The 23,822-nt window shown below is 38.0% G+C and overlaps 1 protein-coding gene and 2 long non-coding RNA genes across 10 annotated transcripts in view; 2 read left to right on the forward strand and 1 right to left on the reverse strand.

The window, feature by feature from the left end:
- Nucleotides 1-23,822, forward strand: part of Grip1 (glutamate receptor interacting protein 1) — a 383,234-nt gene that overhangs the window by 36,321 nt on the left and 323,091 nt on the right. The gene's annotated exons all lie outside the window — the stretch shown is intronic.
- LOC125617501 overlaps nucleotides 20,966-23,822 on the forward strand; it is a 14,153-nt gene continuing 11,296 nt past the window's right edge. The window contains exon 1 of the long non-coding RNA XR_007348550.1: nucleotides 20,966-21,569. This is a non-coding gene — a long non-coding RNA (uncharacterized LOC125617501). The remainder of the gene's footprint in view (nucleotides 21,570-23,822) is intronic.
- LOC125617496 overlaps nucleotides 21,771-23,822 on the reverse strand; it is a 75,293-nt gene continuing 73,241 nt past the window's right edge. For 2 of the 3 annotated variants that reach the window (XR_007348542.1, XR_007348541.1), the window contains one exon: nucleotides 21,771-23,513. This is a non-coding gene — a long non-coding RNA (uncharacterized LOC125617496). Of the gene's footprint in view, nucleotides 23,592-23,822 lie in introns of all 3 variants that reach the window. The other variant, XR_007348543.1, reaches the window with a different exon arrangement.

Consider the following 23,822-nt stretch of genomic DNA (forward strand, 5'->3'; position numbering starts at 1 on the left):
TGCTCGGTGTAAGCTCCTATAAGAGTAGGCTCCAAGAAGCAGTCCCCGCGGGCTCAGTTCCGAGAGCCGGAATTTGGCCGCTTAGTGCTTGGTGTATGCTCTGATAGGAGCAGGGTCCAAGAAGCAGCCTCCTCAGGCTCCGCAGCCCTGGGCCAGGGCGGTTCCGGGAGCCGGAACTCGGCCGCCCCGCGCTTGGTGTTTGCTCCGATAAGATCAGGTTCTAAGAAGCACCCAGGCACTGAACCCTAGCAATCTGTCTGCAAGCCGCAGGCGAATGGCAGCCTGAAATTACCTGTTCTATGGTTGAATGAGCTGTGGTCAGTCGAAAACAGGGATGGTGACGTCAGCTTTCCAACATGGTGGCTGCTGGCCTCCTCTGTGGTCTGACCGGTGTGGAGAACCGAGATGGACCGCTTCCTTCCCCCGTCTCGAACCCAGAATTCAGCCCTGAGTACGGTGCTTGCACGGCTGGCAGAAACTGCAGCGCTGTATCCCTGCGTCGCTATCTCCTTGTTTCCCAGCGCGCGCTGCAGACTCTAGCCGCGGGGCGATTTGCTGAATAAGCAGTGTTACCCTCCGTGCGACAAACCTCTCGCGTTTAAGTCCCCGTAGCCGATCCTCGTGCGATGGAAATCCTTCCTCCAGGTTCCGGAGCACCCCACTATTGCTGGAAATTCCTAACAAGATATCCTTTAGCTGTCCTGACTTGTCATACTCCCACACAGTGAAGCAGCACACGGGGGCAATGCACTCCCCTCGCCGCCATCTTCCTAAATGAGTTTTCAAATTATAAACACATAAAACATTCTATTATTCACTGCTCATTTATAAAAGCTGAGAGTGTCGGCAAGGTAGGATAGGAGAGAAAACATCTGCCTTTTCTAATTCTTCACTGCTATTTTTTGTGAGTCCAGATATGGGAGTTGGTGTAGCCAGGAAAACATAACATATATTGGGGAAAAAAATGATTGTTAAACAGTGAATTTGCTGGGAAGGGAGAGATTTTTTCCCCCTATTTTCAGAAGTGTTGCAGCAATAAGACAGGTAATGAAGGGTGGTGTTCAGTACACTAGACTTTTCTCTGTGGCTGAGTTAATTCTCAGTATGTTCTGAAATGCCAATTGTGACCTGGACCCCTGACCCAGAATAATGCAGTGAAGAAGCCTCACGTCAGGGAACTTACTCCTTCCTCTTTCTCCGGTTAGAGTCTGGTGGCCTTTCCCTGCCTGCTTCATTTTGGTTAGCAGGGGAGACCTGTTTTGTGTGCACACAGGAAGAGGAGATAAAGCATCATTTCTTAGGGCAGAATCACAGGGTGGCAGGGGTATTGATGTGAAGTTCAAGGGGCTTCATCTATAGTGATTGTGACCTGAAACATCTGGAGTAGAGCCTAAGAGTCTGCACTTTCAACAGGCGCACCAGGAGATTCTGATGACAGTGCTCTGAAAAAGGCCAAAGAAAAAGAACATTTCCACTGTGGGAAATACTCCAACTGCTGCATATATTTGATGGAGGCCATCGGCCCTCAAAGTGAAGTCCCTGAACAGCATCCACATCATCTGGGAACTTGTTAGAAATGCCAAGCCAGAGCACTGAGTCAGAAACTCTGGGACAGGGCCCACCAACTGCCACTTCACAAGGGCTCCAGGTGATTTTCACAGACCAAAGTGTCCTTGTAGAATTCCATATCACTGGTTCTCAAATGTGGCTCCATACTGAAATTCCCCACAGAGGTTTAAAATCTGGGTCACATACCCAGAGATGCGGATTGAGAGGATCTGGGATGTAGGCTTATTATAGTATTTTTTAAAAGGATACCCAGCTACTCTAAGGTGTAGAAAAATTTGAGAACCATTGGCTATAGTTCAGTTTACCAAAGTTTGGGGTCTCTGTTATGTGAAAACTCTTGAAGGCAAGCATTCTACCCCAGTCACTAATAATGAAATGGCACTGTATGAAATAAAGAATAAATGTTATGTATAAACGGTATCTAGATGACATGTTTATGTTCCATAATCTACCTTTACATTTTAACATGATCGTGGAAAATGTAAATAACTTTCTCCAAGCCACTGGAAATACCAAATGAAGTTGGAACAAGAACACACCCTCCCTACCTTCCTTCCCCTACTGGCCAGTCTCCTGGGTCATTCAAGCTCCCACATCATTGGCTTCCTCAGTTCCCTCAGGTGCATCATCCCCTGTGTGGGCAAGCCTAGCTTTTATTGCCATGGAAGCAATTGGCAAGGGTGTAAGTCCCAGACAACGAGATCTGTAGCCTCTCCAGCTGCATGCAGTTGTATGTGTGCCTTTGTAGGCAAATACTTCAGTGATGGGAAGTCATTTAAAAAAAAAATGTAATTTGGAGAACTAGTGCCTGCTAAACAGAGGTTATATAAATTATTAATTTCTGTGAAATTCATCAGAAAGTACCAGTAATTTGCAAATGGTATTTCCTAATTGAAGATGGTCTGACCTGTTTCTCAATGCTGCTCCTGGAAGCCCAAGCAAGCAATGTTAATTTCCTGCCCCACCTCCACCTTCAATAAAGTATATGGCAAATAGAGCATTTAATCAGTGTCGCTGGTTGTATAGGTCTGTGACTAGCATTTCACAAAGTGCTTCTTCAAGGACATAGAAGTTATTACTCATTGCTGAAGTGAATTGATTCTACCTTTTATAAGCCTACAGGATACACAGGGTTGACAGGAATCCTGTCAATTCTTAACCCTCCTTTCTTCCTGTTATGGAGGCTGTGGTTGTTTTAACAAGGCACGACACAAATGAGTTGTTGTACCTCAATGATGTTAAGAAGGGGAAAAAACTCAAGGCCATTATCTTCTTATAAAACATTACCTCACTCCAGCACCAAAACATGCATGTTACACCTCCGGTGGACAAAGTTGAGGACAGGCAAACAGACAGGACCACTCCATCTCAATTGACTCATGTATAAATTATTTGCTTGTCTTATGCTTCAGTTATTATACAATTTTCTTTCATGTTATTTGCAATTTCTCAGCCTACTGTGAGAAACATGCCTGGTAGCCTATTAATCCAGCCGAAGGTCAGTTATGCTGATTAAAGCTATTTTTTTTTTAACAGGAAGTCAGCTGCTTGCTGGGAAGGCAAAAATGATGATGTCTAATATTGTTCTTTGACTTTTACTGTTTCAATAGATATATCAGAAAACTGTTTTTTTTTTATTCCTGTCCCAGACCTTTCCTTTGAAGAAGCTCTTTAAACATCTCAGCATAGAAGATATAGATAATAAAAGTAGTTTTGTTTATTCATTTTTTCCTAAGATGCTTCTTCTGGGAACTCTTTCCTCCCTCCTCCTCACTCCTTATCTCTCACAGGTGATGGGCCTCTTCAGACTGGGAGAGTCTGGGGAGATATTCTGTTAATGTGAAGTACTTTATTGAAAAATCTGAAATTTAAAGGCAATTCTGTGACAAAAAGTGAACTTTAGACCAAATTTTCAAAGTAATCAGATTGAAGCACTTATATTAAAAAATTACACAATGACTTTCTGAGATGTGAAAATGCTTAGACTAGAAGGAGGATCAAAGAAATTATGGACCATTCTTTAAACCTCTGCTTTGTTCATGAATATTCCCTGGAAACACGAGAAGGCTTCAGGGAAGGATGTAGATGTGGGGAGTTTCTCGCTTACATATGCACTGCTTATAATTAATTTTGTCAAAGTGTTTGTTATTTCATGGATTTAAAAAAAAAACTGAGTCAAAAATGTATTGTGTGACCTGCCCTTGGGGTCATGATTTCTAATTTTTTATTTTATTTGTGGTTGCTTTATTCCTTGAGGAATTTAAAAGTTTTAAATTTAATGGTTAGCTTTGATTTTTTTTTGTATATTTACTTTTTTATAATGTTATTTAAAAATCAGCATTCTTTTTTGATATGGGAAGTATATTGTAATACTTAATGTTTTGTATCTCCAATTGTGAAAATGTATTTTTGACTCCTAAATTGATTTCAAGCATTTGTCTTAAAATACTGTTTGGGGGGGGGGGCATGTCAAATTAGAAGTAAATATTAAAAAGGTCCCGTTTCCACTGTGTGTTCTCTAAGCACAGAAAGTTCTTACCTTTTGCTTTTTGAGTGACAGTCTTTGTTTTTTTGTTATGGGTTTTTTGTTTGTTTGTTTGTTTTGGTAATTACCTAAATAATGAGGTTAGCTGATCTACTCTCAGCCATTGGCTTTTCCTCATTTAGTTAATGCAATATTTGTTTCACCTTGAAGTCATTTCAGCTGTTATATAAATGGCTTAGCATTTTGATATATAGAGTTTTAAGTTTCCTATAATTTAAAAACAATCAAACCCAATGTATTTTTAATGAGTCTAAAATTCCTGGAGAAAAAGGGAAATGAGAATGATTCCCCTTTTTACTTGTTCACTTCTGTATTTTCATCCATAGTGAGTATTTACTTAATGGTGGATGGATTTGGATTCTTCTATAGGTATTTTTCTAAATGTCACTTGCTGCAAATGTCCTTGCACAGACATTGAAGTTGAAACTTCATTAAACAAAAACCACAAATATTGCATTAACAAAATTTATAGCTTCATGGAAAGATTAATCTTTCTTGGCCTCAATTGTTGATCTTTAAGTTAAAGACTTGCCAATTCCCTGAGAACTTCCGGTACTCTTGTTGTATCTCACATTAAAGATCACGGAAGTAGAGTCATTGCTGGTGTGTTGGATTCATCACAGAACAACCATTTAAAAGGAAGGGGTGGTCATACAGCCCTACTAAAATGTGTTGACCAAGAGGACCAAGACCCACTATCTATTTTCAAGGGGCTCATAGTCTGGCAGGGACACAGTCACATGAACTCAAAGTATAATATGGTAACTACTTTCATGAAGTTGCGTGTACTGGGGCTAGTCAAGGGAAAAGAAATAGTGCCAACCCACCTGGAGCACCAGCCCCTTCTCAGAAAAGAGAACACGTGCAGAAAGCTGAAAAACCTTCATGTGTTTTTTATACCAACTTCAGGGGAGCCCAAGGAATTGAGACTTTCCTGGAAAGGATCTGTGACCCCCAAAATACCATGAACAATTTCTGGTTGATGAAATTCAAGACCTAGTGCTTCAGAACTTTAAGGTTTTCATTCCTGTTAAAAATATGGTTTTGATGGTGCTAATATTTCAAGTTTCAAAAATTCACATCTCTGTGTGGACAAGCTTCAGGTATTTTTTCTGAGCATATTTTCATAGTATAAGGGGAAAAAAATACTAGCTACAATGGAGGGCATTCTAGAGGAGGATGAATACTGGTCACAGAAAGAAAACTGATGGTACAGGTTGAGAATCCAAAATTCCAAACTCCAAAATGCCCCCAAATTTAAAACTTTTTCAGTGCCAACATGATGGATGCAACAGAATAAAAGTTCTACACCTGACCTCATGTGATAGGCTGCAGTCAAGGCAGACCAAAATATTGCATTAAAATTACCTTCAGGCTATACATATTGTATAAAAAAAAAACACAAATGATTTCATGTTTTTACTTGGGTCCCACAGCCAAGATATTATTTATGAGCAGCTATTTCAAAATCCAAAAAATTCAAAATTGGAAACATTTTTGTTCTCAAGAATTTTGTATAAATGACACTCATCCTGTACCAGAACAATCGTGAGTGGTTTAAAAGTTCTGAAGATCTTTTATGCCTATGTGCTGTGCATCTAAGGACCTCCTCAATTTGTGTTCCCTTCCTCTTCTTTGTTCAACCTCCCTACTTCCTCTTGCCTCTTCAAACCTATTGTATACTTCTTTCACTAAAATTGAATAGGGGTAGTGAGTTATCAAAAGCTTCCACTCAAGAAAAATTCTACCTGTTGTTTGTTTCTAATGTGTTTTCACTAAGGTGGAGTGAAGCATCAGGTGTTCAGCCATGAAGAAGCCAAATGAAGCTCCTAGGGAGTTTGATTCAAGGAAATGTTGGCTACTGGGAGGGAAGTTTAGCTATCTCAGTCCACCCATGAGGACTGGCCTTTGTCACTCCCTTAGAGGACATCTGTAACATCATATCCTTGATTTTAATAAAGATCTATTTAAAAAAATAAATACTGGGGTGGGGATATGGCTCAAGCAGTAGCGCGCTCGCCTGGCATGCCTGCGGCCCTGGTTCGATCCTCAGCAATACAATACAATATAATAGGATACAATAATAGAGACTTCATGAAGGTTTTTTAAAGGATTATGTGGGTTAATTCACATACAAACAAAGATGTTGTGTCTGCCGAAAACTAAAAAATAAATATTAAAAAAATTCTCTCTCTCTCTCTCTCTTTAAAAAAATAAATAAAAATAAAAAAATAAATACTACTATGACATTGCTTCAGATTTTTTGATCTGTGTAGAATGACACTGCAAAGGAAGATCTTGGCTGACCAAAGATAAGTCGTTTCAAAGATTTTCATGGATGTGAATAAAAATGACAACTTGGCAGCCAGAGATCTCATCCATAAAAGACTGGAGATATTCAGATCAAGGCCCCAAACCCATTCAAAACGGATTATTGCCCTAAATGACTCTGAGGTCTTTTTGAACTTTAAGAGTGTTCAAGTTGATGAAGTGTCTCACCAGATAGATGAACAGGCCATGACTAGGGGCTGTTCAATCAGCAAGGATGACCAAATGTGCTTTCAGCAAAGGGTACATACTTTGTTTGATATGGAGGTCTGTCTCCTTTCTAGTTCTCTATGTACTGAAATTGCAAGAAAGTAACCTTTATTACACACATATATATAATATAATATGTATATGTATATATATAACACATGTATATATACACATGTATGTATTATATATGTATATTTTTTTTTCACAAACTTCAGTTTCCTCCTCTATCGAGTAAGTATAATAGTAGAGCCAGGTATCTGGTCACACCTGAAATCCCAACTATTCAGGAGGCTGAGGCAGAAGGAGCAGAAATTTGAGGCCAGCCTGAGTGAGACCCTGTCTCAAAAGAAAAATAAAAAGGGTTGGGAATGTAGCTCGGTAGTAGAAACTAGCCCAGCATGTATGAACCATTAGGTAAAATTTCCAGTATCCCCCCACCAAAAAAAAAGGATACAATAATAGAGACTTCATGAAGGTTTTTTAAAGGATTATGTGGGTTAATTCACATGAAGCACAATAGTGTCTGGAACATAGGAGGCACAAAGTAAATATTGGCTGGTATTAGTAGTGTTATTATTATATTTTTAGAATATTTAAGCTGCTCTTCTTCTCATAGGTAGAAGAGCTCTGCAGTGGCTTTACAGTGCAGGCAGGAGAGGACAGGCTTTGCTGAAACTCTAGTTATATTCTTAGTGCCAGTTTACACTTTCTTTCAAGAGGAAAGAATATAAAAGAAACAGAAGAAACAAACTCTGTCCCCAGCCCTCATTCTTTCAAATAACTGTGAATTTTAATAGATTTCAACATCTAAGCCTTTTAGAATTTGTCCAAATATAAAAATTCTTAGGTGAGATTTCAGTAATTGTAACCCATTCATTTGTTCTTGATTATAGGCAAACATCTTGATATAAAATAAAGAACATCCCTAAAAAGTTGAGCTTAAATTAAATTTTGGTCAAAGATCTCAGTATAATAAGGCAATAACTGTTAGAAAAAGAGTTTGGCCCTTTTTTAATGTCTTCCTTGAGTGACCCTGAGGCCTCAGTTGGCTGATAGGAGTACAGTGATGCTGTAGCCAAGTATATTAAGATTACTAATTAATATTGAGACGGCTATAGCTTAGAGCTGAGATAAAGGAATTCTAACTCCTTTTGTCTTTGGTCTTCAAACTAGAGTTTCCATTCCTTGTACTGGTCAGTTATTGGCCTCTGTTTCATTCTCATTTATTTTTCATTCTCTGCCTAGTTTTTTTTCTGAAGCAGAAACACAAATGGAACCTATTTTCCCAAATGGTTGTTTATATCCAGTTTTGATTTGGACAGCCAAATGGCCTCTCTGCATGGTCCACATCATTCTTGCCTTTCTTGTTCACAGCTGCACAGTTCTCTTGGCACATTGAATAGTCCTGGGGAGGCATGATGTCCCATAGCTGTCTGTGGCAGGCTGCTTTTGCCTTGTTAGGCAATGTAAGTGCTTGCTGTACCACTTTGTAATTTGTGTCACTTGAATACAAGTGGGAAGACTTTAGGCGAATTTTCAGAGAAAAAATATAAAACAAAGTCTTTGAAAATGTGAGAACATAATACATGCTTAGCAGATAGCATTGTCATTGGTGATTTGTATATAATTATTATTCTGGTTTAGGTGGTACTTAAGTTCTTTGTCCGGGATGAGAAGATTCATTTGTATACATCATCATTATCCTTCCTGACATGTGCTTTGGTGACATTAATCTGTGTTTTATTTCCTGCAGCAGTAATGATGGGGTTGCCTTCCGTGGCTTTATTATGTTGTCATGTGTTTTTTTTTTTTTTTTCTCAGCGATCATTCTCGAAATACAAAAGAAATATCTCATGTGGGGATAAACTCCAAAATAGCTGACATTTAACAGTCATGCTGGCAAGCATCTAGTTTTCTTCCACTTCATTCTTTTTTCCTGTCAAGCTGAGTCCTGGGGAATTATTGACTGTGGTCAGACTGATAGTTGTTTGTAATTTTATGACAGAAAACATTTCCAAGGTGGAGGTTGTTTCTAAAGACTAGATAGCTTGCACAGGGGTAGGCTGGACGGGACATCAAGTCACACCTGCAAATGATTAACTGATTTGAGGGAAGCTTGAGGGTGGGGGAAGAGTGAATTGTTAGGTTACTCTGCTAAAGGTGCGGTCGGTGGCCTTTATAGTTGTTGGTCAAATTCTAAACCTGATGATAGAAGTCCAAATGGGAAAAAAGTGTACCAGGCTCTGTTTGAAGGACAGCAGGGATTAGTTTAGCAGTAGAGATCTAGTCATAGAATTTTAAAGCTATAGTTTAAAAGAAAAAAGTTATCTTCAATCACTTTTATTTGCATTTTTGCAATAGCAGAATGAACTATGTGGGCATGGCATCCATAAACAGAATATTGGCATATGATGACAATCAGGGCTATACTTTGTACTTTACTTCAATGGGCTCTGGTAACAGCTGCATATACAAAACACATTAAAGATAGGGGATGATGACTGAAATCGACCTGTATTGTTTATTAATTTGTGAAGTGTTTTAATAAAGCCAGTCTCCAGGGCAGAATCAATCTGTGAAACCACTGTATATTGCCTATGTTCCTGTTAAGGCTTTTAACACATTACTTTACAGTTGTGTGTTTCCCTGTCTGTATCCTTCAAATAAATGTGAGTTCTGGAGGGCAGAGATCTTGCCTCATTTCTCTCTGATAACCCAGCGTTAGCACAGAATGGTATTAGTAGAATTTAGTAAATTGAATTGAAATGAATGTCTCATCTATATTCTGAAGGATTTAAGCAGATGTTTGGTTATGAATTTTAAATTATAGAATACACACTGTAAAATTAAAAATAAGAGGAAAGTATGAAAGGAGATGATAGGAAATGAATACTACAGACATACCTCAAGCCTCTGCCCCTGGCCCTTCCCTGTCAGCTCCTTGACTGAGCTGTTGGGGCTTTGGCCCTCATAGCCACTCTGACCTGGGGAAATGAAATCATTGTCAAAGGTGTATAGCAGGACTCCTCCTCCAAGCCAGGTAAATTGCCTGCCTTCACAATCTCCTTGTTGGCTGTTATACCTTGACACATGATATTAAGTAAAGCTCACACTAAGCAAGCAAAAAGTTTCCCCAAGTTCAGAAAAACCTGTATCTCAAAGTAGACTGTGATCATGGAAAGAGCAAAAACATGGTGACCTAATTTTGACATTTTTTTAGTTCTTTATATGCCAGGTAATAAGCTAAGTGTAATACCAATATTATCTCACTTTTTTTCTTAACCACCCTATAGGGTAGGTAATGTTAGCTTCCTTTTATAGATGAGGAAATGAGACAGAAATAACTTGCCCAAGGTCAAGATATTGCTGGGGGGAGCCAGGATCAGCTCAGACAATTTGGCTACAGAATTGATACCCTTTTTGTTCTATCACGTTTGCTAACTTGAGGACTTCTAGGCACAGAATTCCTTCAAAACTAAGCTTATAAACACTGAAGTCCTAGCAATTGCTGGTTCAAAACCTCTGTTTCCATTGAGCCCTGCTATCTACTAGATGGCAAAGGAAAGACAGAGTAAACCCAACACACCTGTCCTGAGTAGCTTTCCACTGAGTAGGGAGATTGTATGGGGCAGAGTTACCTGGTGTCATAGGAGAGGCTCAATCTCAGTACAGTAGGGATCAGTGAAAAGCAGAGCTCACATTTAGATGAGAAGGGAGATAAGACTGTGGAGACTGGAAACTTGGAGAAGGGATTTGAAGGACCAGTACTGCTGAGGGTGAGTCAGTAGGGGCTACATCTTAGGTACAAGGAAAAAGTCAGCAGCAATATTTAAATAAGACGGAGCAAAGGGCTTAATGGAGGAAGCTATACACAACAATGGCGGATGTGGGTTTGGATGCAAGACAAAGATGTGTGTGCTTAATTTAGACGAGGGAGAAACCACAGAAAATTTTGAATAGGGAAATAAATGCTTTAAAATGAAGGAAGGACAGAATAGGAATAAGGATCTAACCCAGGGCTGTCAAGGGGTTAGGAATAGGGTGGAGACAATCTAAGAGAAAAATAAGAGATAAATATAAATGACTGATTAAATTCATGAAGTACCAACACAAGAAGAGAGACTGGACTGGGGCTGTAGCTTAGTGGCAGAGTACTTGCCTAGCATGTGTGAGGGACCGGGTCTAATCCACAGAACACATTTTAAAAAATAAATAAATAAAGGCATGCTGTCCATCTTCAATTATAAAAATATTTTTTTAAAAAGATAGACCATTTTCCAGTTGTGGATTATGCATTAATGAATCTGAAGAAAGTGAAGTGGTATTCCATGCCATCTTACAATGGGTGGTTATTTGGGTGATCTTTAGATCTCAAAGTTTTTATAAAATTTCACGACCTGACATCTGGCCACAGTCATAAAAATGCCCCAGGCTACCTCCAGGAGCAAAAAGGATGCAGAAAAAACATTGAAATATGTTTGAAATTAAACAAATGTACAGAATACTTTTAGTGTGTAAGCTTCATTGTATATGCATTTTTATCCCAAATTAATTTGAAAAAACTCATCTATTTTCTTTCTTTCTGGTACTTCCAAACCAAGTACATTTTGGAAATGTATTATTTTCACAGATCTCATAAATTTTCTATTTTATTCCTGCAATAAAATAAATGGGAAAGTTTTATTTAGTTTCTAGGTTTGAGGAGAAATAATAGAATTTTTATGCATCAAAGAGCATTTTTTCATTTCTTAGTATTGTTTAGGAATTTAACAACAAAAAGACAAATGTAAAGCAATTAGAAAAGATCATGTGCATATCAGACTCGGGTTGATTTGATTATTTTCGAACTGATTTTTTAATAGGTCACATGGTTAATGGGCAGGCTCTGAGGGCAGAGAAGGCTTGGGTTCAAATCCCAGGTCTGCCCCTTATTAATTCTGTGACCTCAGTCAAGTTCTTAGTTAACCTTCATAACCTCAGTTATTATCTGGTGATAATAAATATATCATGTGATATTAAGACTTTACATACAAGATGAAGTACGATAATGCATAGTGCCTAGCTATAAGAGCTCAATAAAGCTTAACCATCTCCACTACTACCATGTTGCCACCACCCACTATCACCCCTACCATCATCATTGCCACTATTACTGAGGCTCTAATTGCTGGCTTAATATCTACAATAAAAATGGTGATGTAAAAACCAGGTACTTATCAGAAAAAAAGCTTCTTATCAAATGAAAACTTTCCGCACTAATTCTAATATCCAAGTCAGTGGAACACTGTGTCCTAGCCAGAATTTTCTAGAGACTAGCCTAAAGCAAGGAATGAACTACTAATAATTTGTTAGGCATATACAAATCCAGGTCAACAAGGTGAGGAAAAAGGGAAGGGACAAGTGTTTCACGATTGCACTTATGAAAGCTGTATAACTCATAGGCACACAAATTAAACCAGTGGGTTGCCAAGGGACTGGAGCAGGGGAAATAAGTAGTCGGTTTTCAGTGGGCATGGAGTTTTAGTTTTGCAAGATGAAAACATTCTAGAGGTCTGTCCCACAACATTGGCAACAATGTGAATATACCCAGCAGTCTTGGACTGTACACTTACATATGGTTAACATGGGGAAGATACATGTTATGTGTGTTTTACCACAGTTTTTAAAAGGTGGGGAGAAGGAGTCAAGGGAAGAAGTAAAGAGTGGGAGGTGATGGTTCCAGAGCCGGTTTTACTGCTTCATCGGGTCACCAAGGAACATGGCAATTCCTTGGCAACTGCATCCATTTGCCATGTGGAAAATTTCTGGATAGTTTGGGAAAAAATAACTGTGCTTCAGAGCAGTGCCTAAGACAGGGCGAGGACACTTTCTGCTCAGCTTCCTCCTGTCTCTTGGGTCAGAATTTATTCCTCAGAGAGTTAATTCTGCCACATTTCTGAGATTCACTGGGCCTCCCCAGCTGTTATGTGGGATGCCAGCTCTCACATCTATGAACAGCAGGGGAAGCCAGAAACTCCAGGTGGGTGACTGATAGGTCCAATTGCCCAGCAGCAGCTGCAAGGGAAAATTCAACATTCCCAGAGCAGGTGATGCTAGTGGTGGAAACTTAGCCCCCTAGTGGGAAGAAGCATGGCCAAGGGAATATGAAGATGTACATAGATTTCTGTTTGATACACACCACTATTCCTTTAAAACAATTTTTTTTGTAGTTGTAGATCAGAATGCCTTTATTTTATTTCTTTTTATGTGGTGCTAAGGATCGAACCCAGTGCCTCACACATGCTAGCAAAGTGCTCTGCCACTGAGCTGTAGCTGCAGCCCACCATTGTTCCTTTTTTGTGGTGATAGAGAATCATTACTATCATAATCTACCTTTTATTTTTTTCTGATATAAAAGCCCTGCTGTTAGTCATGGTGCTTCCCATTAGAAAATACTGAGTGATTATTACTTGTCAGAGCATGATTTTAAGTTTGTTCTTAACTGTCTTTGCCCTGTTTGTCTCTAGAAAGAAAATTTTATCAGCTCTAGTTAAATTGTCCTCACACAATGCATTGAGAGAAAGCAATTCTAGGAGATTTCATATTTCTAAAAAATATTAAAGGCTTAGTTTTTCATAGCCTTTCAATGTATTCTAGGAAGAATCATTGCAATGTGCTCTCAATTCCTACTCTAGGTTTTTGGTTTTTTTTTTAATAGGACAAAATCTTGGTGAAGTTTATGGATTCTATTTTGCTTTCTTTTGTCTTACTGCAATCATTACTATGTTTGGAAAATCAGATCAGTCAACATTTCTTGGGAAAAAAATAACAATGTATTGACATTTTAGAAAATGTGAAAAATATACTTGTTTGCCTCTTCATAAATGGTAGCATAGTTTTTCATGTAGGGAAATGAATTTTGTCTCATACCTGCAGACCACATTCCTGTGACAATTGAGTAGATGAAAGGGTGTCAGAATGAGGCAGACAGAATCAGGGAGGATGCCTTCCCCAAGTCCTGGGAGACAGAATTACTTCCAGGCACAGCTGGGCTTTCTACCCTTAGTACCTTCTACCCTCTACTGCCATTTCCCCTACATGAAGATGAGGATTCCCTCAGAATGATTTTGGTTTGAAAAGTCAAGAGAATTCTACATTATTTTACTTATTCTGGAATAATGACATATAAACCTGGGCATTAAAGGTCAGTGGTTTAGACAATATTGTGCACTCAGATCTCTTGAACTATGTTTCATTGCTGTGTCCAAAATACCTAATGATTTAGAGGAGGAAAGTGTATTTTGACTCACGGTGTCAGAGGTTCAGTCCATGGTTGACCAACTTCACTTCTCTGGGCCTCAGGTAAAGGCAGAACATCATGGTAGAAGGCATGACAGAGGAAAGCTGTTTGCCTCATGTCATCCAGAAAGCAGAGAGAGCAAGCAAATGAGCCACAGAGAAGACAAAACCTTCCCAGTGACATGTTTCCTCCAGCCATGTCCTCCCTAGCCACCCAGTTAGTCCATTCAAATTATTATCAAATGGATTAATTCACCAATTAGGTCATAGCTCTTATAATCTAATCATTTTGTCTCTGAACAATTTTTGTGTTAACACAGGAGCTTTTAACAGATAACTCATATTCAAACTGTAACACGCTCCTACCCTGAATACGTAGTATGGTGACAGCTTTCTCTCTCTTGCTGGGAGTTTTGATGGGCCATAAAAACTGCACTGGGATAGAACATTTTGTCTCACTATCTACACCAGGGCTTAATTCAGTAGTATTCTATGTGTGCATGTGTAGCTATTCCCTTACATATAATACCTAGGAAACTCTCCAGTGTGATTATGCACCTTGGGAAAGGAAGCAGAAACATAATACTTATGAATGTCTCATGAGCATATGGTATTGTTTCAATTTTTGATATTCTAGAATACAATTTGAATCTCAGAATATTTTCAGTTTTACGTTAACATTTGTTTTTCAGATTCTTTTTTTAAAAAAATTCTTTGCAGCTAGAGTATTATTGGATGAACACCAGATGTTTACATCCATCAGTTTTTTTTTTTTGTCCAAAGGAAAAATAAAACTATTCTGAAAATTCTCAACAGACAATAATTATTTACCAGAAAGTTGTCACGTAAGCTCTAAGGAGCTATTAGGAGTCAGAGTAAGAGGAGAGGCATTTATGGTGGTTGGATTTGATGATCTATATTTTTAAACATCAGAAAGAGGAAGAAAAAACAAACCATGTTTATTCAAGGAAATAGTCTAGGCATGGTATTCAAATGTAAGTTGAGTGCATTGCTGCACCAACAGTAAGTAGTATTTTTTCACTCACCATAAAAAAGAAAAAAAAATGTTTTCGCTCATGTTCTGAGTAAAAATCAGGCATAAGCTTCCTATTAAGTTAATATAACTTTTTCAAATACTGTTAATCAAAAACTTTCAGTAAGCATTCTTTGAATACCTACTGTGGTGAGGTGTTTAAGATTCACAGATGACTAAAAGTGTCTACCCTTGGGTTTCTCACAAGCTAGTAAATGATTTAAACAGCAATAAATAATAAATATACATAATAAATGCTCTGGGAACACAATGAAAAGGGTGATTAATTCTGCCTGAGGGGGTGGAAGAGATTGCAGAGGAGAAAACTTTGATTTATAACTAAAAGATAAGTGGACTTATTCCTTAAGGTAAATAATGCTAGCTGCTATAAAAGATGCACTCCCAAATATCAGTGACATAATGGTTGGCTTATTTCTTAGTTACTGCACAGGTCAATAGCCAAAGCAGATCAGTTGTGGTGGAAGGTGACTTCCAGAGTGATTCAGAGATCTTAGGTTCCTCCCACTGATACTTTACCTTCTGCCAGATCTTTGGATGAGAATTTATATAGGTGAGATAAAAAAGTAGCCCCCATCACTTCCAATTACATTCTGGAATCCAGACAACATGGTTACATCTAACTGCAATGGTGGTGAGAAAATATATTGTAGCCATGTGCCCCAGTAGAAAAGGAGAACATAGATATTAGATATTAGAATACTGGTTACCTTGCTATAATGAAATTATTTTACATTGGAAATAGGTTTGGATGGAAATATGAACTAAAAAGAAGAACACGAAGGAGTTTGAGATGGAAGGAATATTCTCTTTTGGCTAGAGAGCACAGGATGGTGTGCATGGGCTGGTCAATGGGAAATAATACTAGAAAGGTAGTTCAGAGATGGATTATAAAAGACCTTGAAAACCTTACTGAGAAGTTTCTATTAGTATTATAATGCTTTACTGTTGCTTTAGTATTATAAGTAAATATTAATTGACCAATTTGCTTGGAGTCAGAGTCAGAGGAGAGGCATTTATGGTGGTTGGATTTGATGATCTATATTTTTAATTTATTATAAATATATTTATAATTTATTTTTGAAGTAGTTGTTACATTTATCAGTTCAAATCTGAGTCATTTTTTTTGAATAAAACCTTTTAAAAATTTTAAGTCTCTTTCTTCAGAGTAAGATTATAATATTCCTTTTTTCTTTTTTTGGTACTGGAGATTGGTTGAACCCAGAGGTGTTTTTATTCTATCTTTTAAATTTTTTTTAGTTGTCAATGGACCTTTATTTTATTTATTTATATGTGGTGCTGAAGATCAAACCCAGGGCCTCACACATTCTAGGCAAGCACTCTACCACTGAGCCATAACCCCAGCCCATGCTTTTTATTCTTTATTTGGAAACAAGATCATACTAAGTTGCTTAGGGCCTTGCTAAGTTGCTGATGCTATCCTCAAACCTGTGATCCTCCTGCCTCAGCTTCCTCAGTCACTGGGATTACAGGCAGGCACCACCATCCCAGGCTAAGATTATAATCTTTGTGAAGGTATGCATCACCTTCATACTTTATTTCCCTTCAGTTTCCCTCAAAAGCCGAGGTACAGAGGTACGCAGTCAGTGTTTAATTAACAGCTGATATCTAAATATCAGCTATATAGCTATTATTTAAATAGGAATAAGAAGGGGTTGTGGTTGTAGCTCAGTGGTGGAGCACTTGCCTCGCATGTGTGAGGCACTGGGTTCGATCCTCAGCACCACATAAAAATAAATAAATAGGTGTAAGAAAGCAATGTCACTAACCTATGAAACTAGCTAAACAATTCACTTCATATTATTGTCTAATCACTTATGTTAATTGCCTATACACACAAGGCTTTGAATTGGATGTTGTAGTGAAAACAAATCCTTTTTCTCTAGGTATTTAGGATTGCAAATAAATAAAATCTATGACTGTCCTGGAAAACAGTGATATTTAGGGGAAGACTCTAATCATTTTTGTATTAGAATGTGTTTGGTTTAAGTTATTATAAAACTAAATGTCATTTTATGATTCAAGATAGAAATCATTTAAAAATTCCTAAGAATTTAGTCTCCTTAAAAAAAGATTAATGGAACTTTCAGATGGAGGAATATGCAGGTGTTTGATAATATTTGAAACCCAAATCAGTATATTTTTATTCCATGTCATGGTCCTTAGCTTCCATTGTATCTTAAATTGAAACTTACAACTATAATAAATTGTAATGTCAAGCTTTTCCATAGATTGTAATGTGGGTAACTATTTCCTCTATGAGCATCATTTTCATTAGTGATTTGTTGAAAAATTAAGGGGCTACTTGTGAATGACAATCTGCTATTCTTTATGCATGTCTATTAGGTGGGTCTCTTGAATCTGTGGCTTTCTTGCATTATTAATAGGAACTCATCATGACTCTGTGCTTTGCTTTTATTTGAAATTGAAGCAGGGTTATAGAAGTCACTTTAGATTTCACTTCGCACCATTGGATCATAATACAGACGTCAAGCTTTGTGATACATGTTGTCAGAACCTTCATATTATGTGTGAAATCTAAAAGCAAAATTGCCAAGTTTCTAAACGAGGTAAATTTATATGAAATTTAAATATTTATTTTAACTAAACAAACCCTGAAATATTTCTCACTGGGGCTAGGGAAAGCACCATCTTAAATCTATATTCTTAATTAATTCAATCATGGAGCATCTGCCTAAGGACCTATCATTAATACCAAGGAGAGGCTCTATCTTTGTCCATGAGGAGCTCACAGCTCTAGTGAAAGAAAACTCTAAGGAGGATGTGGCTTTCAACCAGGTTAGAATTTAGCTGAGCAAAGACTTCAGTAATTGCTCCCTTGGCTCTACTCAGCTCTTCTCGAAGAAAGAATCTAGCATATTCTTTTACCTTTAATTTCTAAAGGGTGTGCACTAGGTTGGGGGGGTTGGGTGGGTACAGAATGCAGAAGAGAGAATAGTTTTCTATTGTGGTGGTTACTTCTCTTCCACCTGCACTGTGATCATCTGTCAGCATCCTCAGTTTCTCTAGTCATTTGAGTCCTCTGTGCACCTTAGTTCTCGTAATCTTCTCTTCTTCTTTTCCTCTCCTTTACATGTCGAGCTGATGAAGGAAAAATTGCTCAGTGGTGGAATATAAAATGCTGTTGAGGCAACCTCTCCAATGTCCCAAATTTAAGGTCTGATAATAAGAACTCTGGAGAGTTCCACAAACTGTATCTATAATTCTTTCTCAGTTTCTCACTTGGATAGTATTTTTATTTTAACTTAAAACATTCTTCTAAAAAAAATCAATGCTACCCTTCCAGAAGCAGACTACTATAATAAATATATGAAGATGAAAGAGAATAAAGTTATAGCAACCTTAGAATATTTTAGTCTTTATTGGTTTAAATCAATCTTCCCATTACTTTAGGAGATGAATTATAGTTCATTGCCTATGCTGTTTTAATGATCACATGTAAAAGATTCATTTTAAATTCTCTTTGATATCTGCAGTTTTATGACTTAACCCCTTTTTCACTAGCCTTTTGTTTACTCTAGGAAGCTATTGCTGTTAGAATGCCTCATTTGAGACTGATGTTAGAATTGTTTTTTCTTTAATGATGTGAATATATTTTGGCCCTTTGCTGTGATTGGATGGACATATTTTATGTTATTATTCATAAGCAGCTGTATGCTCTTTGAACCGTGCAGAGAGTGTCAAACGGAGGTTGACCCCATTGCCTCTGGGTACACTGGATGGAACCAGCAGGTATAGAGAATGAGTGGCCTCCTTCCTCTGTGTGTGAGATGACACTGGAGCTCAGCACCTGCAGGACCTGGCTTCCTCCCCTTAACACGCAGACGAAAGCTCTGGGTTCTTGGCTTTCCCTGACAGTTCATATGAACAGTTGGCCCCTCTCTGAGGCTGCCTGTCACTAAGCACTGACAAACTGCCTCCTGTACTGGAGAATAAGGCCCTCTGCTGTGACTCAGACTCACTGCACAGCAGTAGACCCTGCCCAGTGCACTTCTCTGTGAAATGATAGAAGTACTGGGGACCTTTGGCTTCCATAAATTTTTCTACTGAAGCCCATTTAACTCTCTCCAGGGTGTGTTGTAGAACATGCCCCAAACCCTAGTGCTTGATAGGTGGAATTCACCTGGTGTGACAGCACTGGGCAAAGGAAAGAAGCCAGTGTAGTCACCCATTAGAGAGAAGGAAAGGCCCGCATGAATCCTGCGATATGCGTTCCTAACGGGTACAGGGTGGAAGGAGTTGGCTCTAGTGTCTTGGAACTGAGTTGGTGGAGGTAGTGGAATCAGTATGGGAGGCCCTTCTGGTTCTTGGCTTACAAACTAAGAAGTAAGAAATAAGAAGAGGATGAGAAAGGGTAATCTGTTGATATAAACTGCTTTTATGTTAATTAATACCTACATTAAGTAGAGATATATTTCTCAGACATCCATGTAAACACATGCAGTCCACCATGACAATGGCCCAGGCTCCTTCTATCCTGTTGCTCTGTCACCCCCAGGGCATTTTCCTTACCCATGAGGTCTCACCACTATGATATCTACATTTCAGCCAACAGGAAGGATGAAGGGGGGGTACTTTCAGAAAATGTTCACATCAGTTCTGCTTAGATTCCCCTTTGCAGGGACAGCTGGGAAATGAAGTCATCCTCACTTATTCCCAGGTAGTAAACCTGCCATATTACCCTACAGTAAGTCCGACTACTAGATACTGGCTGGAAGAAATATTACAGTTTTACAAAATCAACATTTAAGAAGAACCAGTAAAACACAGCAGAAAATATATAAATTATCTACAGACAACTCAATCAGATAATAGAAAACCCTTCTCAATCAGATAATAGAAAAACCTTCATGAGTTCGCTTTTAGATAAGCCATTGCCTAATACCCAGCTGAGAAAAGGCAAGTGGTTTGGGTAAGCAATAAGGTAAGGATCATAGAAAATTCAGTTGGTTGCTTTCATAATATGGAAAAGCAAGTGGATTAATAAATGGTGTCATCCATTCAACTTTTAATCTATGCCTTGTAGATACCAGATATTGTTTTTGTTCTGGAGTAGCTCCCATTCTAAAGGTAGATAAATATGTAATTAGAAGATTATAATGAATATATCAGGTCAAATTCGGGGTTCTATAAAATAAAATAGAATGGAAAGAATAGATACTAGTATACAACTATGAGTCTCTGATATAGTGGTATGTTAATTAATTTACTCAACAAACATTTTTAGTGTCTAGTTGGTTTTATTCCTGCTTAGGGTGCTGTTGTCTGTCTGTCTGTCTATCTATCAATCTATTGAAGAGTCTGGGATTTATCCATACAAGGTCTCTAAAGATGGTCACCCTTGGGAATGGATGTATTCCTGTACAGCACAGATCTTTTGTAGAATGAAAGTATTATTCTTGGTATTTAAAAAAATACTTTAAGAATTGTAGTAGCAAACAAATTAGAGTCTAGAGTATGAAAAGACTTAGGAACATCTGAATCAGAAAAAAAAAAATCCTAAGAAAAGTTAAGACAAGAAATAACAGATAGTGGGCTAAGAGCTGGTTACTCATCATTGTAATGGGAAGTTTTCTGCTCAACCAAGATGCAATTGGACATAAGTCTCTCTGGATCCTTAAAACACATCCTAAGGCTGTTAAGTATCTAAGCTGTTCTTCAAACAGCTTGTGTATGGAGAACTCTATAGGGGCCATGTGATAGAACTTTGGGATTAGTGCTGTCTGCATGGGGAGACGAAGGAATGTGTGGCTACCAGTTAGTGAAAGATAAAAGGTATCCAGGCAAGAATAAATACCGTGGGAGATGTGAGATGTAGGGATTACTATGACCCTTATTTTACAGATGAGAAAACTGAGCCCAGAGAGTTAATTCTGACTTCTAGGGTTGCACAGCGGTGTATGGCGATGCCAGGACTTGCTCCCAGGCTGTCCAGCTCTACAGTCTTCACACACATAATTAATATTGGTGGTTTAGAACTGTGAAGGTATATGATAAGAATGCAGGATGAAAGCCACATATACGGGCTGGGGTTATGGCTCAGAGATAGAGTGCTTGCCTAGCATGTTTGAGGCACTGGGTTCGATCCTCAGCACCACATAAATATAAAATAAAGATATTGTGTCCACCTATATCTAAAAAATAAATATTAAAAATACTACATATACTTAGTATACTTCCACAAATACTTTAAATCATCTCTATAATCTTATAATACTCAATACAGTGTAAATGCTATATTATGGAAGGAATAATGACCAGGATAAAAAAAAAAGTCTGTTCAATGCAGATGCAGTTATTTTTCAAATATTTTCAATCTTTGGTTGGTTGAATCTATGAATGAAGTTGCAGAGGGCTGACTGTATACCTGAATTTTTTATTTGCTTACTCTCTGTTTTATAATTTTTGAACTTTTATTGAATGTGAATTATAGTCTGTGTTTTGTTCTCTTTGCAGTTAAACAAAAATCAGATATTTCTTGAGTATTATTAAGCCAGACACTGGACTTTTCATGTAGTCCTCAAGAAAGCCCTGGGGAAAAACTGGGTAGGTATTGTTAAACCTATTTTGCAGATTAAGAGACAGTGTCTTGAAAAGGTTAAATACTTTAGCTCTTGCTGTGTATAAGCTTTTGCTCAAAGTTAGATATACACTTATTCCTGTGTAGCTTTCCTTATTTTGTGTGCAACCCAGACCAATTTTCCCCCATTTTCCACTGTGCTGAAATAAAAATTCCTTTTGAAACTATTTTATTTTTCCCATAGCTTTATCTGTTTATTTACCCAATGAGAACACATAAAAAGAAATACTTCTTTTATTTCACATTTATCAGATAAATTAAATTTGGAGTTTCTTTCAAGAACGTGTAGCTTGCTTGTTCTAGAAGCTTCTACTGAAAAACATTCTTTTCACATACAAAATTACCTCTTGGATTGTGTAGGCAGTAATGCTGTCGTTATTATTTAAGTTAGAAATACCTTATTATTAAATATTCCTATTTTTAAATTTTTAAGTAGTAAATATAGCCAAGCAATCTGGATATAACTGTTATTTACTTATTTTTAAGCCCTTCTATTTTTTTCTAGATATCATCTGAAAGTATACTTTTTAGTGTCTACAATTTTTTCATTTCCTTTCAGTTCACTTTTTTTGAACATCAAAAAAGAGATACTCTTTTTACTTTTTCTAATCCTAAATCTGCTTTATCTATTCATATGTTCTTTTTTTTAATGTCATATGTAATTTGATCTTAGCTGTTCTACTTAGTCTCTCATCACCATTGATGAACATGGTTTAATTTATTATAACATGATTTGGCCCATAAGTGGATTCTAACAATTCATTGTTCTACTAGAAGTGGCCAGCAGTGAGCTGGGACAATAGATACCTGGAAGCCTTCCCAGCTGAAAAATAACTCTTTCTTGTAAACTACCCATTAGAAATCCATTTGGGTTAACAAATTCCTTTAAAATGTCAGCGCTTGCTGGGAATGTTAATCCAATCAGCTTTTCACAGCTTTTTCCTTTAATGAGATAATCATATCATTTTCCTCTTAGTACCTAATTAAGTTCAGCCACAATGATGTAGGAAAGTAGGTAATGTGGTTATTGTGAGGCATTCCAGGGAAGCATCTGGCACCCAGCAGGATTTCAGTTGAGAGAACCAGAGGGTACCAGAGGTGGAGAGGTACATGTCTAGCTTACTATCTCAGCAGCAGTGTCATCGCAATCTTGTGGAGTGGGCAACTTCCTTATCTCTATAAAACAGTGCTTCTCTAATGTCATGGTGCATGTGATTCTTACAGGGATCATAACGAACTGCAAAATCTGACTCTACTGGTCTGGGGTGCAGACTATGATTTTGCATTTCTAACAAGCTTTCAGGGGATGTTAGTAATGCTGGCCTGAGAACCACATTTTGAGTAGTAAGACTATAAAATATCAATGTGCCTGTGAACACATTATTGGAGTAAGTGAACAATTCAATGTCCTTTCATCTCCAAATTTTCGTTTACTTCTTTTTTTTTTTCTTTTTCTTTTTTATCAGTCACCTTGCATTGGGTATTATTGTCAGGCTATGCAAGGATTCAGCAATGATTGAGTTCATCTGGAGGGGCGTTGGGCCCAGGACGTCATAGCCAGGAGTGTGGGCTATGGACTGGAGTAGAGGACCTCTACTCAGGTCCTTTTCTGTGGTACTTAAGTCACTTCTCACATTTGAGTTCCTTGGAGGCAAGGCTGCCGGTGGAAAGCACATGAGCTGTCAGTGCCTTATGAACCACAGCAGGCTCCCTGTCTTCACAGTGCTGTATTTTTTTGTAATACTGGTAGTAACCTCTTTGAGATCTTTCAACAACGCCTTTAGGGGTAATTCCACATCAATATCCAGCTTGGCATCTCCCTATTTGGCATCCATGAGATTTTTCTTCTCTGCTAGTATAGCTGATAATCATCTTGGAGTCCTGGTGTCATCTCCTTTCAACAGTTCTTACTGTTGGGATAGGATTTAGGCGATGGTTAATTTGGTGTTTATTTGCTGCTTTCTTTAGTAACTTTCCACTGCCACCACCTGAAAGAATGAGGGCTAGGTAGATCGTTAGCAGTACTGATAGAACTGTTTATAATAATGTGGGGTATCTGTGCATAAAACTAAATTATGGTGGATAAAGAGAAGCATTCCACTTCTCTTCTAAGTTCTTCTCAGTACCCTCCGCAGCTTTATGTTTCAACTAACAAAGTTTCTGATCTCTTTTCTTCTTCTCTTCTTTTTCCCTTTTTCCTTCCCCCTCCCCTCCCCTCC

The sequence above is a fragment of the Marmota marmota genome, unplaced genomic scaffold (genome assembly GCF_001458135.2).
Source record: "Marmota marmota marmota unplaced genomic scaffold, marMar, whole genome shotgun sequence".
Taxonomy (NCBI): domain Eukaryota; kingdom Metazoa; phylum Chordata; class Mammalia; order Rodentia; family Sciuridae; genus Marmota; species Marmota marmota.